Raw genomic sequence first — 23,827 nt, 5'->3', positions numbered from 1 at the left:
AGTTTATACACATATGAAGCCGATTTTAGGTCAGCAAGTTGCTTCAGGAAATAAAGGTAGATGTCTTAGTCAACTCAGGCCACTATCACAAAATACCATAGGGTTGGGTGACTTAAACGGCATTTCTTTTTCACAGTTTTGGAAGTCCAAGAACAAGGTGCTGGCAGATTTGGTTCCTGTGAGATCATGCATCCTGTCTTGCAGGCTGCTGCCTTCTTGTTGTGTCCTCACAGGGCCTTCACATGTGCAGGAGTCAGGCATCTTTGTCTCTCTCCCCCTTTTCTAAGAACACATCTCATCATGAGTGTCCTCAGCTTGTGACTGAATCTAAAACTAGTCATCTTCCAAAGGCCCCCACATCCAAATGCCATAACGTTGAAGGTTAGCACTGCAGCCTATGAATTTTGAGGGGAAAACATTTGGTCCAAAACAGTGAGTATATGCAGGATTACAGGAGTACAAAAAAGATAGGCCAAACTTCTGGAAAAACAAGCTAGGGATTTGGGTTCAGAAACTTTTTATATGGAAGAAATTATGTTTAATTAAGTCTTGGGGTGCCTGGGTGGCTCAGTCAGTTAAGTGGCCCATCCTGATTTCAGCTCACGTTGTGCCCCATGTTGGGTTCTGCACTCACAGTGTGGAGCCTGTTTGGGACTCTCTCTCTCCTTCTCTCTCTGCCCTTTGTCTCTCTCTCTCTCAAAATAAATAAATAAACATTTTAAAAGTGAATTAAGTCTTGGGGCACCTGGGTGGCTCAGTCAATTGAGCTTCTGACTTCGGCTTAGGTCATGTTCTCACCATTTGTGAGTTCGAGCTCCGCCTTGGGCTCTACACTGGCAGCTGGAAGCCTGAAGCCTGCTTCAGATTCTGTGTTGCCTCTCTCTCTCTGCCCCTGCCTTCTCTCTCTCTCTCTCTCTGTCTCAAAAATAGATATTTTAAAAAAATAAAAAATAAAAAATAAATTAATTCTTGAAGAATGAATAAAATTTCATAAGGCTTACTATGTTGTAATCAGAACATTTCAATAAAAAATATACAAAGCTAAGTGCAATTTCAAGAGTCAGATATTAGAAATAGCCAAAATATAAATTAACATATCCATTCAAAAATATTACAGGATGGGGCGCCTGGGTGGCTCAGTCAGTTGAGCGTCCTACTTCAGCTCAGGTCATGATCTTGCAGTCTGAGTTTCAGCCCCAGGTGGGGCTCTGTGCTGACAGCTCAGAGCCTGGAGCCTAACTCAGGTTCTGTGTCTCCCTCTCTCTCTGCCCCTCCCCCGCTCATGCTCTGTCTCTCTCTCTCTCTGTCAAAAATAAATAAACATTAAAAAATAGTTGTTTTAATATTATAGGAAATAATTGTAAGTTATGCCTCTAAACCTAAGAAACTCCATGAAAAATAGTTATGTTTGGTAAATTAAAAAAAAGAATGTAAAATTATTTATTAATTGATTATGGAAATAAATCCACTTGAAAATAGATTGGAAAGAATCATAAAGTATAAAGGACTTACTTTCCTTTTTTTCATTTAAATGTATAATGTTGTAGTAAAATAAGGTAAAATGTATACACAGTAAATATATGGATGAGTACAGGGGAACACTGTTATATTCATCTCTTAAAAATCCATATTTTTCATTTATTACAATAGTATAAACTTAAAAATATTGAGTATATATCAAAATCCATTATAAAATAAAAATTTTACAGATGGTGTAGATTGGAAGAAAAAAATCATGATAGAAAATTATAGACACCATATTAAAAAACATAATATATATGGCAAATAAGACGCATTGAAGCAGCAACTTTAAATCTTTCTTTTTAAAAGTTTTATATATTTATTTTGAGAGAGAAAGAGACAGAGCTGAGCAGGGGAGGGGCAGAGAGACAGGGAGAGAGAATCCTAAGCAGGCTCCACACTGTTGGTGATAGCTAAACGCAGGGCTCTAACACACCAACTGTGAGATCATGACCGGAGCCAAAATCGAGTCAGATGCTTAACCCACTGAGCAACCCAGGTGTCCCTGAAGCAGTAACTTTATAAATCACATTTATGCAATAATTCCATAAGGAGCACTGAGATATGTGTAAAAATAATCAATATGAATTTTACAAATTATTGAAACCAGAATGAACTGAATAGTATGCGACTGTCTTCCAACAGGGGGTCAAGATGAACTAAGGTTAATGCTGTTCTATCAGTGACACATTTCACAAACTTTGAATATATTTTAGAATCTATGACATATAAGCATATGTAATATATAATTAATATTGAATCAAATATATTTATTATGCAATATGTATTTACATATATTTAATGGAGTCAAAAAATAATACATAATATAACCAAATATTAACATATTTTAATATTTTAAATATTAAATTAAATATTAATAAATATAAATATTTTATTTTACTATTATTCTTTTTTTTTAATGTCCATTTATTTTTGAGAGAGAGACAGTGCGAGTGGGAGGAACAGAGAGAGAGGGAGACACAGAATCCAAAGCAGGGTCCAGGCTCCGAGCTGTCAGAAGAGTCCAACACAGGGCTCAAACTCACAGACCACAAGATCATGAGCTGAGCTGAAGTCAGACGCTTAACCGACTGAGCCACCCAGGCACCCCATAAATAAATATTTTATTAAATATAAATTAATATTAGTAAAATATTATGCCATGAATATATTGTGCATTATAGATATATATTTAAAAACGTATGTCTGGGGATCATTCCTTGAAACACTTCTCAGCAATATCTGGACTATAACTACTTAATGGAATTGAGTACTCCATGGGAAAGTTGTCCTTTCTTAGCATTAGAATACTTGGAGGGCCAGGTCTTGGGCATAAAATCTTAGAAACCAATTCACTCCATTTAACTACTATTTTGGGGAGTTTAAAATTTCTGTGAGACTACAGACACAGGATTTATTTGTTTACTCTGAAATGATATTAAGTCAGACCTGGGAATTTTGAGACCAATAAGTAAAACAGGGTATATTCCAAAAGATGAGGTGGCAGAAAAAGTCATGGAAGGTGGCATATTACAAAAGGGCGCAATGTAAGTTTTAGTGCTGATGTATATGTTCATTATATTGATTGTGGTGATGCTTTCATGGGTGTGATCACATGTGAAAACTCATTCAATTGTATACTCTGCTTATATCTAATTTATTGCATATCAACTGTACCTCAAAAAGTAAAAATTAAACTACAAGGATTAGATATGCATATTTGGGTGATAAAACTAAGGAAATTGAAGTGATTTCCAGAGAAGTCAGGATGCTGGTTATCCTTAACAGGAGAATGGAGGTTATAAGAAAGAGAGGTGTACTGAGAATTTCTGATATTATGAATAATGTCCTACTACAAACATGGTAGTGGCTAGTTGGTGATTTCTTTAAGATTCATTAAGATGTATACTTTAAGGGGTGCCTGAGTGGCTCAGTCGGTTGAGCATCCAACTTCAGCACAGGTCATGATCTCATGTACGTGGGTTCGAGCCTGGTATCAGGCTCTGTGCTGACAGCTCAGAGCCTGAAGCCTGCCTCAGATTCTGTGTCTCCCTCTCTCTCTGCCCCTCCCCTTTTCACACTCTCTCAGTATATCAAAAAAATAAATACATAAATAAAATAAAATGCTCAATTTTTTTAAGATGTATACATTTAATGTAGCTTTTGGTATTAAAATGTAAGAGTTATATATAATGCAGACATTCAATAAAATCAGGAATGTATTTTGGAAGCTTTGACAGGAATTCAATATGGGGTTTATTTTTCAAGTATTTCAGAAAAACAACTTTTTCCTACATTTTTAATATCACAGTATTTACATTATTTTTTTTCCTCTATGCTTTATTATATTTGCCATCACTGAAAGGGATTCCAGTATTAGGAGATATAATTTGTCTGGTCTAGAGACATGAACTTAGTTGAGCTGTCTTATTTGCTTTTCCTCTATCCTGAACTTCAATTTCTTCATAATAATGTCTGTTCTATACTTAACATTTTCTATTAAATTAAATTTTTTAATGCATCACCAAAAGAGTCTGAGTCAAAACAGAATGGCACTGTGGTATGACCATTGCTCCTGAATTTTTTTTTAATATTTTACTCCTCATTGTTTAAATTGCTTTGAAAAATCTCAAAAGGATCAGTTGTTATGAACAGTAATTATAAAATATACCTTTTTTCTTTGTAATTTCCAAACTTCCTAAAAACTTCCTATGACACTGATAATAATATCTATAAAATTAGACAAAGAAGTTCATCATGGAATATTGTTGTTATTAATTCATTACCAATCGCTAACTAAAAGTTGGATCTGTGCTATGATGATAACTCTATAAAGTATTAGATGGGTATAGACAAGATCTAGAAGACAGTGTTTTGAGTATGACTGTTCTTACCCCAGAGTGGGCAATTATTGCCCAGACCTGAGAAACAAGGAAAGATAAACTCTCCACAATCTACAATTGGATCAAGGTGTTCCCCTCAGAGTTTTTTAATAAGTTGCTCAACATATTCTTTAATCCCAACCATCAGGCCAGCCAACCCTTGCCTATTTTCTCCAAAACTAATGGAAAGCAGAAAGGAATTGATAGTTATAGAAAATAGGATCTTCTTAAGAGAATCCCCCCACTCCCCTCAACACCCCCCACCCCCAGCCAAGGTAGAGTAAGCTCCGAGAGGCTAATTTGTAAAGATTGGACATACCTGCAAAATGAGAGGAAAGACTCTCCACACCTGCCAGGCAGGTCACTGACCAGAGATTTACAGGCCTATCATGGAATTGTTTTTAGTGGAGTCACAGGGTCAGAGAGGGAGACAGTGATAGTTTTGTTAGAAGAACTTGACAGATGTTTTCAGAAATTTAGGGTCTATATGATGATACAGTGTGCAACCTATCACTCAGCTGAACATTTCTAAAGATGGGAGGTTTGAAGGTTCAACCTCTGCCTTGAGCCAATAAGGAAGGGACTATATAGTATAGCAGGCCCAGGGAAAAGAGTTCTCCATATTCCTTAGAGGGTACTTACTAGTCCCCAGGGTCCCAAGTAAAGGAGAGGAGCACAGAGTTTAGGGAGATGGAAACAATGTGGAAGACATGCTTGGATGTCCGACAAAGTATGCCTCCCTTTAGTCCATCGCATGGAGGTGAGGCTGGGATAGAGCCACAAATAAGGACTCAGTTTCCTGACTCCGTTTGTAAGTAGACAGATAACTAAGGTCTTGTCAATAAAATGTAGGCCAAAGTGCTGTGCACTTCTGCCTCACTTCCTTTAGAGGAAATTTTGGACAATAGTACTTGATTTGGCAAAATGACAGTGAGCATGAACACATGAACCTTAAGTCATACGTTGATAGCACATCGATCTATGTATATAAATGACTATATAGAGCCGACTTGTAATATCCACACTGAACCACAATGGACCACTTTGAAAGAGGAAAATAAATTTTATTTGTTGTTAGAACTATCAAATTTTGATGTTTCTTCATTAGAGCACCTTTTAGTATACATCATTTCTAATCCAGAAGCATAAACTATGGGCCAAAACTCTGACAGGAAAATTGGACTACCAGCAGGACACAAAAAAGACATAACTGGCTGTTCAAAGTGATACATACTTCGGTGATTCTAGCAAAGTGAGTCCACTTATGAAATCAAACAACCAGATACACATATTCTTTTGAATATTCAAATGTTCTCTTGCCTCCAGTTAATAAGATTATTGTAAACTATCCGAAACTCTTAGAGTATGCATACCCTAAGTGCTGAGTTGGTTTGCTCCACAAGGTTATGGAGAATTCCAGGAGCAGGGTAGGGAGGAGAATAAAAATCTCCAGGGAGGATACCAATCATTAAACTGAGATTTTGTGTTTCCAGAGCCAAGACATAGCTACGGGGGAATACCACCGAGGAACATTAAAGAAACATCAGGCTGACTAATAATAAGAATTTCCATCCAAATCCATCTACCAAATCAAGTGAATCTGCAATAAATATAAACCCACATGCAGTAGTCTATCTCCAGGGAAATCTAGCCTTTTCCCACCAGACAGAATTGTTCTGCATAGCAGCCGTTTTCCAGGGAGGATGACAGCTTGTCTGTCTTTGCCTGCTGGGATCACATCAGAATGCCAGCTATGCTACCAGTCAAGGCTCCTCTTCAGACTAACTGAGGTGACAATTTGCCAAAAGGAAACATTGTCACAGCCATACCATCCAAGGGCAGGACAATAAAAATAAGTTCAGCCAATACAAATGATATGGGAAAATTCTCAATATGTGTATAGGAAACTTTCAAATTTCAAAGTTTCAGAGAAGCACACGGTGTCAAGGGGGTCGTTAGTAGCAAGATATTATCCTGAGAAGAATTAGTGAATTATTTAACAACTATTTTTTAATTGAAGTATAATTGACATACAATATCCTATTAGTTTCAGGTGTACATCATAGGGATTCAATATTTTTATACATTATGAAATGATCCCCATGATAAGTCTGGTTACCATCTGTTATTATGCAAAGTTATTACAATATTACTGACTATATTCCCTATGCTGTATATTATCATTCCATTACCTATTTATTCTATACTTGGAAGTTTGTTCCTCTTAAATCCCTTTGCCTACTTTGCCTGCCCCACAACACCTCCCCACTCTGGTAACCAACGATTTGTTTCCTGTATCTATGAGTCTGTTTCTGTTTTGTTTTGTTTGTTCATCTTTTATATTTTTAGATTCCACATATAAGTGAAATCATATGGTATTTGTATTTGTCTGCCTTATTTCACTTAGCATATTATCCTCTAGGTCCATCCATGTTGTCACAAAAGCCAGATTTCATTCTTTTTATGGCCAAGTAATATTCCTGTGTGTGTGTGTGTGTGTGTGTGTGTGTGTGTGTGTGTGTGAGAGAGAGAGAGAGAGAGAGAGAGAGAAAGAGAGGGAGAGGGAGATATCTTCTTTATCCATTTGTCTTATTTGATGGATACATAGGTTGTTTCCATATCTTGACTATTGCAAATAAGGCTTCAATGAACATGGAGGTGCATATAACACTTTGAATTGATGTCTTCATTTTCTTTGAATAAATATCCAAAAGTGGAATTGCAAGATCTACGGTAGTTCCATTTTTAATTTTTGAGGAACCTCCATACTGTTTTCCATAGTAGCTGAAACAGTTTACATTCCCACCAAGAGTATATGAGGGTTTCCTTTTCCTCCACATTCTCACCAACCCTCGTTACTTTTCTTGTTGGTAGGCAATCTGATAAATATGAAGTGATATCTCACTGTGGTTTTGATTTGCATTTCTCTGATAATTAGTGATATTGAGCATGTACCTGTTGGACATCTATATATCTTCTTTGAAAAAAATTTCTATTCAATTATCTATTTTTTAGTTTTTTTATATTAAGTTGTGTAAGGTCTTTTTATTTTTGTATATTTAACCCCTATTGGATGTATGATCTGCAAGTACCTTCTCCCATTCAGTAGGTTACATTTTCATTTTGTTGATGGTTTCTTTTCCTTACAAAAGCTTTTTAATTTGATGTAATCTTACCTGTTTATTTCAGCTTTGTTGCCCTTGCAAGAGTGATTTATTATTTTATTCCTTAGAGATAGTGAGCCAGAAATGGAGCTGTAACTAACTTCTTAAAGGCTTATAGGTTTAAAATTGTTTCATGCCTTCAGCCAAGGATCTCTTTTTGTCTAATATAATAATAAAATAATAATAATAGTAATTATTTCAATGATTGGAAGTTAGTTGTTACTGAAATTAAGATAGATGGCTCAATTGGTTCTTTACATTATTCATATCCACAGAACATTTCTTCCCTTGTGATTATTCTGAGAATAATAATATATTTTAGGTTTTCTACATCGAACATTCCAATAAAGTAATGATATTGTCATATATTGTGTGTTAATACCCAAATAGCTTGATTTTGTTCAATATGCCAGTGAGTGAAATAAAATAAAAATATTTAAAAATAAAATAAACCTTTTCTGGAAACCCCTGTCATCCAAATTATATTGTGGTATAAGGGTTCAATAGGAAGAAACCAAGTTATTCTGGTATATTTCCTACAACAGTGGTACAAAGGTATCAGATTGTGATGCTATATATTTAATTTGCCACAAAGAAGTATACAGCCAACAAGAATTTGAACTAGCATTACTATTCAATTTGGGGTTTTGTTTGTTCTGTTTTTCATAATCTTAGATGAGATGTTTTCCTTATGGAAGAGCAAATATCACTGTCCTTCAAATAACATAAAACCATCCATCATATATATTTTTCCATAAGTGATAGTATGATGCAAAACCATTTGTACTAACATTGGATTGCATTCATTGAGTACTGAGAACCTATGAATTCACTTGATCAAGTGAAGATGTGGGCAAAAAGCTAGACCTCGAGCTTAGGCACAGCTCACTAGAGATTGTATATAAAGAAGACTACATTTCCTTCCAGGGAAATTAATCAGTATATGTCAATATGCGGTAATACAAAGTTGTTAGTTAATGGAAGAAGTTATATTCAGAATGTAGTTATATATTTTCTAAGTCTTCAACAGTGTTACTAAACAAAGTAAAGAAAAAAAATCAAACTTCCAAAACTGAAAAAAGTTAAGGGATGATTTGACAACTTATAAAGCTATACTATTTTATTTGTATTAATACTATCCTTCATTGTATACATCTCCTCCTTACCTGTCACTGGATAATGTTAAAGCATTCAGGATGAGTGAGTTGTAGGGACTAAAAAAGTGTGGAGGATTAAAAAAAAAAAAAGAGGCAATAGCATAGCAACAAGAACAAAAAGAACTTTAAAAGTGCCTAAATTTTGTTAAGATTTTGCAAATGTAAAAATAACTAAGCATTTTTGTACTTAATGTTTCATCTTTACAAAGCTTCTAGAAAAACCTTAGTATATATCATTAATTTACATAGTTTTATCTGAAGTAAGTTTTGCTCATTTTTGAAAAAAAAACATTGAAAGTAAAAATAAGCAATATATAAACTGTACAACATCTCAAATCCCATCACCCACTTTGGTTATTAAGACTTATGATTCAACTGTCTGTTAGAAGGAAATCTTTTTTCCCCTTTCCTGTTTCTCTAGAGGAGCAATTTACCCAGCACATTATTCTGTCCTCTTTCTAGGCCTTTCTCCACTTCATTTCTGGACAGAATGATTGGTAAATATGGGAAGAATATGTTGGCATGTTTGGCTCGATACTCCCACCCTTCTGGGGGTGAGTAGGGGGGCTGCTCTGCTCCAGTGGTTAAATTTGCTTAATCACAGGATTCAGTTAACAGGTCCAAAGGCTGACACTAAGCCATAGGTTCTCACTGCATCATTACCAACACTGAAAAAGCTTCCATCTACCTCTCCTAGTTTTGTTTTTCAACTTGTTTAGAGCCCTGAAAGACTATAGGGGTGCCATTTATTTGGCCTTTTAAGAGACCTGAACTCTTAACCTACTTTTTATTACGGCAGGGACAAGTTTATAAGTAACATCAAGACATATAACCTAGTCATTATAAGCCAGAGTTTTATAATTAGCCCCATTCTGCAATTCTACTTAAATCACAGAACCTCTATAGGCTTCTATTCCTTCATACAGGAATCAGCAAACTTTTTTCCACAAAGAGCCAAAAAGAACACTTTAGTACATTTTAGACTTTTGGGGCTGTAGGGTCTTTGTCACAACTACTTGCCTCTGTCTTAGTTAGAAAGCAGTCACAGACAATACTTCAACAAATGGATGTGACTTCGTTCCAACAGAACAGAAATAGGTGGCTTGAAGATTTGGTCTATGGCCAAATTCACATTCCTAAATAAAACTGTTACTCTATCCCTGAAATTTTAGTTTTCCTTGTTATGTTATATTATTTTTATTGAAGTAGCTAAGTGAAATGTGATATGTAAGGTGTAAGAAATTATCTTGCATAACGGCAATCATAAGAGCAATAATTATATTGCATAATTATATTGCATAATCTCTTCAAGAGAATTGAAACAACTTGGTTATGTATAAAGTTCTCCTATAAATAATTCTGGACCTAGCCGAGAGATCCAAACCCATAAAGTAGTTTGTTGTCTGCTATGTTGGGCCATATTGTACCCTAGGATGACTGACATTCCCAGGACAGGGGTAATGATTCCAGCAATCTCCCTCTTAGCTGGCACTTACTCTAAGAAGACTGGATTTGATAATGCTGATGGAATGAGCCAACCCTCTACTTTTCTACTTCCCTAGGGAAGGCTATCTGCTTGCCCAGATAAGTTTCCCACTCTCAACCCTCTTCTTGACCTCTGTAAAATCTGTGTTTAGTTCTCCCTGATTTAAAGCTGAAGCTGAGCAGATCTGGGACCGTCAAAGAAAGGGAGGACATCAGTGCAGAGGTTGATCAACGGGATGGGATGAGCACACTGACTTATTCCTAAATTTGCAAATGTTTTTCCTTATCATTAGGTCCTCTGTGTTTGCTAATTGATACCTATTTGTTTCCTACCCTCCCACAGAAACTTGGAGATAGAGGCCTCATCTTTTTTCATGATTACACTTCAAAGGGATGGTTACCAGGTCCTTGAGAAAAACATTTCTGGCTTGTAAAGAGGATGAGACATTATATATATTTCAAAGGAGTAGAAAAGAATTTGCAATTACAAGTTTTTTTTTTTAAATAAGCTCTAAGAAAAGGGAGGTAAGGGCCTAGAGTTAGGAATATGCCTATCTAGTTTGGTTAGGCTAAAGAGAATGTTAATCTTATCTTGATCAGAGCCAATCAATACTGCCTATATATTTAAATTTCCATTACCTCAGAGAGAAGGGAGGGTTATTAAAGAGTTTTTACTACATATGTATCTACCAGTGGGTGAGAGTTTATTTTTGTTTCTTATTTGTACAAACAAATAGCTAAACAAATATATTTTGTATTTATTTCTAACAATAACCCAATAAATTGGTATTAACATCTCCACTTTTCAAAGAAAGAAACTGAGAAAGATAAAGGACCATCCCAAAGTTAAAGAGATAATAAGTGGAAGAATCAAAATTTTAACTCAGATCTAATTCCATATCTTCTTTCTTCACTACACCAGGATGTTTCTCAAAGAAAAAAAAATGTGCCCTTTTAGAAACAAAGAAAAATAATACCCACAGTATTGTAAAATCAATATTTTCCAGCCCTTCAGAAGAGAATTTAGAGCTGTTATGGAAATCATAGCTCTGTTTTAGAGCTGGGTTTTTCAACCCAGTACTATTGACATTTTGGGCCAGATAATTTTTTGTTGTGGAAACCGTTCTGTCCTGTGCACCTTAGGACGTTTACCAGGATCCCTGACCTCTACCAACGAGATGCCTATAGCACTCTCAAGTTGTGACAACCAAAAAATATCTGTAGACATTATCAAATATCCCTTTGGGGACAAAATAGCCACTATTGAGAATTACTGGTTTAGAGTAATTTTCTTGCACAATATTTTTAGCAGTGGAACTCTCTGAACAAAGAAATTTTTACAGAACACTGATTTTTAAAAACTGGATACAATGAGGGAGGTTCCCCAGGAGGTAGAGGTCTACCCACTTATTGTGTCCTCCCCTCCCGGCCAACCTCCTGAGATATTATACAATCCTAAGATTTCAACATAACAATGTAGAAATGGCTGCTCAAATAGAACTTACCTCTCTCTCTTGAGACATTGCTAAACATCGTTGTCCAAAACATTCTATCTACCTTTCATCTCATTAAACAGATTTTCCAGTCATACTTTTGGCAAGGTAGATAAGCAAAGCTATTGTTACCGGTTTTGTTTTTAAAACCTCATTCTGGCCAACAAAATTTCTCCAACTGTTCAGAAAAATGGCTATTAGATCCACTTGGGTGAATAGAGCAACTCATTTGCCACAGAGAGATCTCCAACAGTGATGTTCCCAGCATGCCGTGGATCTGGCTCAGATTTTATTAAGAATAAGATGGATCCTTGACTCAGCTGGTCCCAAACTTAGTGTTCAAGTTATAAGCATTCTAATTGCAAACCTACTTCGTGTGTGTGTGTGTGTGTGTGTGTGTGTGTGTGGTTATTGTTCTATAAGGGCAATTTGTTGTGTGACAATTGAAATATTCCATCACCTTCTGTTTAACAAGTGGGAAAAATTCAGAGGGTAGATTAGTTCCTATGGAAAGGATGTTTTACATTTCACCAAATCTTCAGGAATATTGGTATAAATTAAGTTTAGCTAGCTGGATAAATATAATGTTTGCTATTTAGCTAATTTTGTCCAAAGCTTATTTACATTACTAAAACTATGTTGAATGTTTATGTTGTAAAAATAGAAATTTAAATTTACCTTGTACAGACCAAAGATTTTTTGCAAACTGTATACAGACCAGACAATAAGCATTGGGAGTTGCACAAAACAGAGATTATATACTGCACAGAATAAAATCAGTCTATATGATGCAATTTGGGGTTAATGAAATGTTTATGTCAACCCCCTCCAAAACAGCAGACACAAAACTGCCAGGGTAGTTGAAATACCACCATTAATCATTAAAAGCTTCTTTCCTGAAAGGAACAATACTTTTACTTACTTATCATTTTTTCAGTTAGTTAGTTATTTTTGAGAGAGCGAGCAAGCAAGAGAGCATGAGCAGGGGAGGGGCAGAGAGAGAGGGAGACACAAAATCCAAAGCAGGCTTCAGGCTCTGAGTTGTCAGTACAGATCCAAATGCAAGACCTCACAAGCCCTGAGATAATGACCTCAGCTGAAATGGGATGCTTAACTGACTGAACCACCCAGGAACCCCTGAAATGGACAATACTTTTAGTCATTAACAATTCAGAGTGAATGAATACATTAGTGTTTTTTTATTATTATTTATCAAATAGTTGGTAAAATGGAACAAAGTTTAAAAAACAGGTTTTTTTTGGCAATAAAGGCATATTTATTAAGTTCTTAGAAAAGTCCTCAACACTTATTCTAGATAAAATTTAAAATTCTAGAAACTTTTTTTCTAAATTCAGCAAAAATTAAAGACTTTCACCTATTTTTACTGTTTTTTATTAAAAACTAATGCCAGGGATACCTGGGTGGCTCAGTTGGTTAAGTGTCCGACTTTGGCTCAGGTCATGATCTCACCGTTCCCTAGTTCAAAGCCCATATCAGGCTCTGTGCTGACAGCTCAGAGCCTAGAGCCTGTTTCAGATTTTGTGTCTCCCTCTCTGTCTCTGCCCCTCCCCTGTTCATGCTTTGTCTCTCTCAAAAATAAATGAACATTTGGGGCGCCTGGGTGGCGCAGTCGGTTAAGCGTCCGACTTCAGCCAGGTCACGATCTCGCGGTCCATAAGTTCGAGCCCCGCGTCAGGCTCTGGGCTGATGGCTCATAGCCTGGAGCCTGTTTCCGATTCTGTGTCTCCCTCTCTCTCTGCCCCTCCCCCATTCATGCTCTGTCTCTCTCTGTCCCCAAAATAAATAAACATTAAAAAAAAATGAACATTAAAAAATTTAAAAAAAAAAACAAACTAATGCCAATTCTTAAAACAGACATGCTCAAACTTGAGTCATTTGAGAATTCTTAAATATTATACTATTATTATATAGTTGTTGTGGCCTAGACAAGACCAAGTGGAAAAAAAAAACAGTGAAAGAAAGAGAATGATGTTCTTCTGAATCTAGGACTATAAAGCATAACATATAAATTAGCTCTTGATAAACTTGATAATATTATGCTGTACCTACTTTTTTCTGCAAGTTTGATTAGTTGTTTTATTATTTCTATTTTCTATTTATTATTTATTATTTAAATTCCAGATATTTCAACAAAACAACTTCTACTCTAACTACTGATTTTATTTATAGTAATAAAGCAGACTCCGTATGAGACCAAATCAGACACAAGGTCAAACCAAAATCTTTATTTCACCTATTTACCTCAGCATCTTTTAAGTGTTAAAGAATACTTTAGAGTTGAATGCTGTTCTCATAGAACTATAAAATCAACACATCTAAGACTCTGTTTAACTCATTAGTGAAGGAATGAACAAATAAAATGTTACAATTGGTTCAAAGAAGGTTCAAAATACCACACTTCAGCAGATAAGGAAGGCTAAAAAGAACTTACAAATAGGAATCTGATATATTACACAGTAAGAGAAAGAGAGGTGTTAATTGTAATTCCACCCAACAAAATGTATTTGTATGCTTATAGTCAAGAATTATTCACATCAGTTATTTACAAATTAAAAAGTTATAAAATACCTCAAAAATAATGAAAGGCATAGAGATCTAGAGATCTATAGAGTCCGATGACCTGGAAGAATATTCCTAGATAGCACTGAAATCTCTATAGAAGAAAAATAATAATTTTAGTGGTCCATTTTAAATCTTTTCACAATTGTCTCCTATAAAAAAATCTTATTTCATTTTCCTAGACCCACATGATGATAATTGAAATGAGTGTTTTTCCCCTTCATTGTTTTTTATGAAGAAAGTAGTTTGATTAAGCAATTAAATGCCTTGCTGGCAACTAATAGGAAAAAGCTAGGATAAGGTGAGAAAGGAAGATTTTTTCATCTGGAATCATTAAAAGAATTTATTATTTTATCAATGACTGCTTCCTATTTCTTACCAGGCCACAAGACAGAAACTCACCTTTCATATCTTAAAATGTTGGTTGACAACCATGGACATAAGTGTGCAACTAATTTTAAAAACCACTGGACTAAATCATCTGTGGTACTCAAGTTCCTCCCTTTATCACATTGCTTTGAATCTAGAAGTGACATGATCCATTTCTGGTCAATGAGAAATAAAGCCATTCTTCTAAGAAAACAATTCTGGGAAAGTTTTTGCCTTTTTCTTGGAGGATACCAGACATGGTTGGTATTGTTCCTCAGTCTCTTACTTCTACCCTAAATTCAGATGTAATGGCTGAATCTGTTGTAGCCATCTTGTTACCATAGTAAGACACGAACAAGGATAAAAACCAGCAATCCAAACATGGAAAAGCATACACATGAAAGGAATCAGGGGCCCTCACAACAATGCTGAGTACCTAAATCAGTGCCAGAAACAACTGCCAATGTTTATTTTTTCCTTAAAACAAACATTTCTTTAAGTCACATTTATTGTTAAACAACTGCTACCTGCAACTGAAAGCATTTCTAAATGATACATGTCATTTTCTACCATGGATGGCTTTTTGCAACCTGTAATTGTCACTGATAACATTATTGTCATTTGGTCTCTCTCTCTCAGTTTTTCCTCATTTATCTTCTTTCTGTCTACACACACATACACACACACACAAACAGAAATCACATTGATAAATCATACTATAAATATTGTCTTGCCAATTTTTTTACCTTTAATTTGATATTTCTTTTATATTTTTTAAAATTCTAAAACTCAGCCTAGTACTCTATTATATGGATGAGTTTTAGATTGTCCAATCTCCCATAGGAGCTTTCTTTCTAATTATTTTTTATGATTATTGCTGTGGAGACAAATCTTGCATTTATGATTGTTTTTCTTAGAATAAATTTTTAGAAGTATAATGCCTAGAAGAAAGGATAGGCATGATTTTGAACCTATTGATACCAGGAACAAATTGAGTTCAAAAAAGAGGAACATTTATGTAAGAGATTTCCAATCTTTACCGATAGAGAGCAATATAATTTTCTCATTTTAGAACTGTACTATCTGTTACCTGCTTTTTAAAAACCTCACAGAACAAAAATTCTGTTTTAATGAAATTCATTAAAAATAAGTTACTTTGGATACAATTTACATCTTTACATCTTTATAATACTTAACATTAATGAAATCCAGGAACATGTTTGTCTTTTGTTGTTGTTGTTTTGGTTTTTATTCCATAGATCCTAACATATTTTCTTCTGTTCATTTTTTTGTGATTTTATCCATTTGTTTATTTTCTATTTCAGCCTAAAGAATGTTATGATAAGAGCATTGTTTTCTCATATATTTTCAAGAAAATGGCTGCCCCTCACCATCAATATGAGTACTTACCTAATTCTCCTCTCAGAACAAAAGAGAAAGGATTGACAATATACATGTAAAATGTGTAGCATATGCAGGCACATATTTCAGCATTATAACTTCCATCACTACTTTGCATCTATAATTTGTCATCCCTTGCTCTTCTGTATAGTGAAATTGTTATGCTTGAAAATATTTTTAAATCAATGTACTTGTTTGACTCCTACTACAGCGTCTATAGTCCTAAATGTATGTCCAGGAGCACCTGGGTGGCTCAGTCAGTTAAGCGTCTGACTCTTGATTTCAGCTCAGGTCATGATCTCAAGGTTCCTGGGATTGAGCCTCATGTTGGGCTCCATGCTGAGCGTGGAGTCCCCTTGGGATTCTCCCTCTTTCCTTCTCTCTCTGCCCCTTTCCCCATTTGTGTACTCTCTCTCAAAATAAATAAATAGACATTAAAGAAAAAAAAGATACGTCCAAACTTTAACCTCTGTAGACACAGGATAACCTATTATAACTTGAGTTTTGTTTTTACAAATGTAAAGGTATAATGTAACACCAGGAGATTTAGTGTTAAAAAGCTTGAAAAGCTTGTTGACCCTCTACTGCAAACCACTGTAAGTTTTCAGAAGGCTTGCCTATCTTAAGGCTCAACTCTGTGCACTCTTTCAACATGCTAAGTAGTTTTCTTATAATGCAGATGTCATCTTTAACATTATTGATGGAAGGGCACTCTCAAAGTGAGCTCTCATGAATATTTAGCATGGCTAGCATTGTAATGGAAGTTGGCTCCCTTGCCTTCTCCCTGACTTATCAGGACTCATTTTAGGGCATTCCTTTAAGTAACTCTTTATTAGCATACTAATAGGGGCTTTGTATTGATCTCAGTAATAAAGTTTTGTTTATTTTGTTTGTTTGTTTTTCTGACCGGATTTGAAACCAAAGCTAAGAGATTTTTATTTGTTCGGTTTTGTTTTTCCATTTTCCCCAAGTAATAGTGAATCATTAGTGAAAGTTTTGAGCAATGGTGTTGATTGCACAGAACAACAACATATGTTGGGAACTATTTATCTGTTTAAAAGTATGGAAAATGGATTCTCTGAGGCAATAATGACTTGTAGTAGGAAGGAATGTATGGAAGATGCTTGAAGGCAATGTTCCTCAAGACAAAGGATAATGTTGGTAGATGAGCTCCCTTGGGCTGCAATTAATAAATTATATTTTAATTGTGACAATAGTTGATATGAAAAGTTTCCATTAAACTGTTGTCAAAAGTGGGCATAATTAGAACGTCACATAACAGTGTTCTAATAATTTGTGGTTAGTAATTTTATGATAATTCTTTAATTATGTTTGAGATGGAAAGCAGATATTACTGCTTTATTATTCATTATTTTGGAAAGATGAAAAACTAAAATATGAATTCCAACAATATAAAATTTTTAAATCATGGGGCGCCCTGGGTGGCTCAGTGGTTTGGGCGTCCAACTTTGGCTCAGGTCATGATCTCATACTTCCTGGGTTTGGGCCTGCATCGGACTCTGGGCTGACATCTCAGAGCCTGGAGCCTGTTTTGGATTCTGTGTCTCCCTCTCTCTCTGCCTCTGCCTGGCTCTCACTGTCTGTCTCCAAAATAAATAAATAAATAAATAAATAAATAAACAAACAAACAAACATTAAAAAAATTTCTTTAAATTTTAAAATCGTGCTACAACTATCCAGATTTCAAATGAAATGCTTCCTTATTTTAAATACTTCTGCAACTTGATTTTTAACCTTAAATCATTCAATTTTAATACTGCCAACCTTTAAAATTTTTTATTTTGACATTTTTAATAATGCACTAACATAAGTATGGGTATGTACTTTCTTTTGTCCTCTTTCTCTCTCTGTCTGCCTATCTGTAAATAACTCCAAATTTCCAGTTGTGTGAAGATTTTAAGGGAATAAATGATACAAAGAGACAAGATCTACTGAAATATCTATTTGCAACACACACATGAAAAGTGATTTCCTGAGGAATATTTTCAGGACCCATATGAATTGGAACCATGAGTAATTATGATTGTCTGTGTAGAAAGATTTATTGTCAATAGACTGCCTGAGCTTTTTTAATTTAAAATTGACAATTTCATTACATATTATGTTCTAAAATTCTAAAATAGCCCTAATGTAAAATTAGTTTTTGCCATCAGAAAGTTTCAGTTTTCTATTTAATTAAAATATATTATTTAATTTAAAATGTATGCATATATGTTATATTTAATTTAATATATATACACATATATATGTATATATATATATATATACACACACACATATATGTGTATATATATATATATACACACATACATATATATGTGTATATATATGTGTGTGTATATATATATATATATATATATATATACCAGCTAACTCTTTAAGGAATTTGAAATAGTTGCGCCAACGACCTCATCAAACTCAAACAATAATCTGCTAAAAACCAAAAATAAGTAAACAGGTAATGTGATAAAATGCAAAAATGGACATAGTCTTTTTTCCCTCCCTTTGCACTGAAACTATGATACCCTGTCCAACAAGAGACAGAGTCTATTTTCCACTCTTGAATCTGGTTTGATGTTGGGACTTGCTTTGACTACAATAAAATGAAAATGTGCCAGTTCTAAGTCTAGGACTCTGAAAACTTTGCAGGCTTCCTTTCTCTCTCTCTTCCTCTCCTCCCCCCCTCCCCCCACAGACAGCCTTATGAACAATCTCTGGCTGGCTGCCAGAGGATAAGGGACTATGTGGAACTAAGGCCGATATGGATCAGCCAGTCCTCACCCAAACTGCCTCTTGATTGCTGATATTTGAGTGAACCCAGCTGAGACCAGGAGATGCCCACAGCTTAATCCAGACCAAATTGCCAACTAATGGAAATGTGTGTTATGTAAATGGTTGTTTTAAACCACTAAGTTTTAGAATATTTTGTTATACAGTAATAGCTAACTACTACAGGAAATGAACAGATACACCATGGAACAGATGTCTTTAAATGAAGTAGCATTAACTTCCAAATCTATCAATTCTCTGGCAAATAGAGTATATTATAAAAATACCCATCAAATTTTACTAAAGACAGGAACACTAGATCAATTTTCATAAGCAACCTCAAAGTTATATCCACTGGAAATTATATTTTTCTGAGTTCCATTAAAAACATACTTCTCATCTCTCAAAAATGATCATTATCATTTCTATTTTAGTAACTTACAAAAATATAACTACAAATTATATAAAAATGCTGGTCCAGTTTCCAGTTTTTTATTTAATTTAAATAATGTTCAACTTTTATTTGTAACAAATAGTGTCTTCAATTTAGACAACTCCACCTAAGCAAATACCAGACCAATATAAAGAATTTGGAATAAAATAGTAGGTTCTAATGTTAGTCCTAACAAAAGATGAGATAGCAGTCAATTCACTGTCCCTCTACTGTCCCACCTGTGAGTGAAAGAGAATGAGCCTCTGCCTACTAGCCTTAGAAGGTGGTGATTAACTGATTAAGATGATTAGGTGAGATGGGTCATATTAAAATACATCATAAAACACAATGCACTATGTAAATATAAGGTGATATCACTATCACATCAGAGGAATAGCCTTTCCTCTGGGCTGCATAAACATAGAGACACAGGAGAAAAAGTCCCTGGTTAAAAATTAATCAGTTTATTTTGTGAGATACAGAAAGCACTTTCTTGTTCTCCCCTGAGAAGTTGAGGTGAGACTGTCTGGTGGGCCCTCTAAGCATTTCACAATCAATCTCACATTTCATTAATCAACCAAGGGCATTTAACAAGTCCACCTGTCCTCTTCTCGTTGTTGCTTAACATGAAAAATGCTACCCTGGGTGACTATTTTCTGATTAATCTGAATATTTATGACACTATTTCTCATATTGTCATCAATTCCCCACATATATATTTTATAAATACATGAAGTCAAAGGAAGTTTATAAAAATATTGTGCTCAGTAAAAACCACAAGGGGGAATAGAGGGGAAGATAGTAGAGGAGAGACAGGTAGAAATAAAGAGAAAGGAATGGGGGAGGGGAGATAAGTATTCTGGAGCAGAAAACTTTTCAAATGCATTTCTCCTTGTGAATCATGGTTTTAACTTTTTAGGAGAGTGGCGTATAACCCTTTGTTAACTTTGTAGATTTTGTACTAACTTTTTGTTTTGTTTTGTTTTTAATTGTTTAATTTATCTACTTCCCTCAGACTGAAGTATTGATAAAATTAGGGTTTTGGATTCTATGTCCACATGGACCATTTTTTGGTTGTACACTGAGCTGAGGCTCTGACTCCAACCAGCTGTGAGAGTATGGGTTATCAGTCCCAGTGGGAATGTAGTGAAATAAACAGTCACATAAACCGCTAAACAGTCTGTGAGTCCAGGGGTGTATGCTCTTATTCCTTATCTCTCTCTCAACCACCTCTCCCTCTCTTCCCTGCCATCCCACCCCTTCCAGCTCATTAAGTTCAAAATTCCTTGACTTCTTTAATAGAGGCAAATCCTTCTGGACACAGTTAAAATAACACTTCAAATTAAGATGTCCCTGAGAAAGTTCATAAAATTTCATTGTAACAGTTGCTTAAGTGATCACTAATCAATCCTTTCTGAAAGCAGGATATCATAGACTGGAGGCAGTCATAAAATTATTAAATATCTGAATACGAAGTTGACAGAAGGAAAATGACAGTAAGAGAATGACACTGGCTTTGATTTCAAAGATGGACATAATAGAAGTCACAGTTTGGGCAAGGAATTACCTACATAGGAGGTAATGTGGATGGATCAAATTAAAGTAATATCCAATATAGGAACAACAGCTCAAAGGGAATGTGCTCCTGATGGTGGATCAGTCAAGCCATTTTGATTTCAAACACAATATAGAGCTTAGCAGCTTCTGATTTGTGTTTAGAGTCCAGTCACTGCATGGTGTAAACCTAGCTCTCCACCTTCCACTCCAACAGATTTAAAGTTTGCCTTCAGTTACATAGCGTACTTTATTGTATTTTATGAAGAACTCAGACCTGGGGAAAAGTCAAATCATAGATTGGTCTAAAGGTTAAATCTCTAGCAGAAGATTAAAAGGCAATGGAAGAGAAGGGTCCTTGAGGATATTTTGTGAGATGACCTGGAACAGATCCTCTTACTCACAATAACCAATCATTGTCTATACCTTGCTCTTTTCTAGCAGGTACTATCAGCAGGATTACTGCAGGATTCAGTCATTTCAGCAGCAACACCCAGATGTGAAATGGGTGCTGATTATGATAGGCATGTGGATGGGATATTCTCAAATACGACTGAAGAACAATTCCAAATTCAAAGTGCGGAAGCCCACGGAAATAAGCCAAAACCAAACAAAAACATCCCATCTTTGTTAAAATCTTGATAATCTCCTTTCTTTTGGCAGCTCCAACATCTGCCAGTTAGAAGAAAACTGTAGCCTCCCTATTGTATATGAGCAGTAATCTACAGGGTAATTACATAAACCCTATGGTAAAAGTGTAGCTAACAAGTTTCTGCAGGGTGAAAAATGTATTATTTTACCTGTGGCAAGGTCTTAATATAATCTCAAAAAATGAATCCCATGTATTCTGTGTTTGAATTAACATAACCATTTGAAACTATAATTCTGACTGTGAAAGAAATAGGCCGGTTTCATTTACATCTTATGATGTTTTACCAATTTTTCATTCAACTCCATACTACAACTTTATGTAAAGCAGAGACTTTACAATAATATATAGACTGTCACTTCACTTCAAAAAGGGAATGATTAAAATAGGCCCCAACGAATTAATCATGTCTGCCTGTAATAAAACCTTATGCACAATTTTTGGTGAATACTGACATATTTTAAACTACATCAGAAAGTTGACTTGACAGAAAATAAGTAATATTTCTTGTGAAATCACTTTTTAGAAAGATTTTGGGGATGAAGATGTGTTTACCTTCAGTTACTTTTGTTCCATTATCTGTTCTTCTTTATAATTCACACAGAAAAATTAACTTACCTTAACACATGGTTCCTTTTGACACATGGATAACTTTGTTTTCTAAAAGGTACTTTGGCCTGATTTAAAATGTTTGAAGCTAGAAGTTAAACCTACATTTTCAAATTGGGTAGTATCGAAATAAAACGAGAGTATGTCCTTGGGCCTCAAATGGTCAATTGAATAATGAAAAAAAAAATAACACCAGAATTGTTGTGGGAAGTAAATGACATACATTTTAAAACTTACATTAAAATTAAAAATGCAAAGTAGAGGGGCGCCTGGGTGGCGCAGTCGGTTAAGCGTCCGACTTCAGCCAGGTCACGATCTCACAGTCCGTGAGTTCGAGCCCCACGTTGGGCTCTGGGCTGATGGCTCAGAGCCTGGAGCCTGTTTCCGATTCTGTGTCTCCCTCTCTCTCTGCCCCTCGCCCATTCATGCTCTGTCTCTCTCTGTCCCAAAAATAAATAAACGTTGAAAAAAAATTTTTTTTAAATAAAAAAAAATAAAAAAAATAAAAATGCAAAGTAGATATTAGTTAAAATGTTAATTACCACTTTAAAACACAGTATTCTTTTGATAAAAAAAACAACAACAAATGATGCTATTTCCCACCTTTTAGCTGAAACACACCTCATGTTAGAGTTCACTGGATGACTATAATCAATAACAAAAACAACAACAAAAAGTGCAGGCTCTGCATTTGTATATTATACAAGAAAGGATTCTCTGAATAACTTACATGCCACAACTAAATTCTGAAAACAAATTCCACCATACTGTTCAAGTCATGATTAATTAGACAAAGGATGGGCACCCTAGCAATGGCAGCTATCATTAAGTTTACCAAGGGCATGAGATAACCTGACGTTGGAAATCTGCTCAGTTTAGGTTTCTCTATATTAGATAGATAAAAATTCCTCAAACCCATCTTGTAAATAGTTTGAAATTAGTCATGGATAATGGGTCAGAGAATAATGACATAGAAGCCGAGGGACCTGCTAAGTGATGTCCATAAACAGAGATCATAGGCAGAAGAAGGTACCAGTCATAAGAAAACTGAAACCATGGATAAGCAAAAGTCAGAGGCCAAGAAAGTAGTGGGGAGTTCAGTGGCTGACAGTGAGAACATAAACCATGAGATAAGTGCAATTGGTTGTAGAAAAAAAGAAGGGGAGGCAGAGATAGAAAATTCTCATCATTGTGTAATAAAGTAAGAAGTTACAGGTTCTTGGTGCTCAAAAGGGCCAACAAGGTAACTTAATTCAAAGAACTGCAACATATCATAAACTATGTCCAATTTAATCTAACTATATAGCTTTTGACGCAATTCCTTTTTCTTCATTGTTACTTTTCCACCCTCTTCTACTATTAGCCAATAATTCCTGTAAATTGAGGCAATGTCTCCACTCTTTCCAACCTATTAAGTTTAGCTTGGTACAACGGAAACTTGGCAGTGATATCCATGTTCTTTACCTCTCTGTAGTTGGATAATACATAAGTGGTCCAAACATCAGTTCATGGCTTTTCCAAGACTCTTATTTTTCTTCTTTTTAGTTAATTTTAAAAACAAAATAACTGAAACCTCAAAATCTATGATCTAATAAGATCTAACCACAAAATGTCTAATCTATAAATACTGGGTTGATTCTTCAGATTATGGCCTTTGCCTTACTGTTTTTTTTTTTTTTCCTCTCTAATCTGAATTCAGACCACTGTATTTTGGAGAAGGGCAAACCAAAAGAATTAACA

Source organism: Prionailurus viverrinus, chromosome A3 (assembly GCF_022837055.1).
Source record: "Prionailurus viverrinus isolate Anna chromosome A3, UM_Priviv_1.0, whole genome shotgun sequence".
Lineage (NCBI taxonomy): Eukaryota > Metazoa > Chordata > Mammalia > Carnivora > Felidae > Prionailurus > Prionailurus viverrinus.
The sequence above is the reverse complement of the archived record's forward strand: the minus strand, read 5'-3'. Positions refer to the sequence as shown.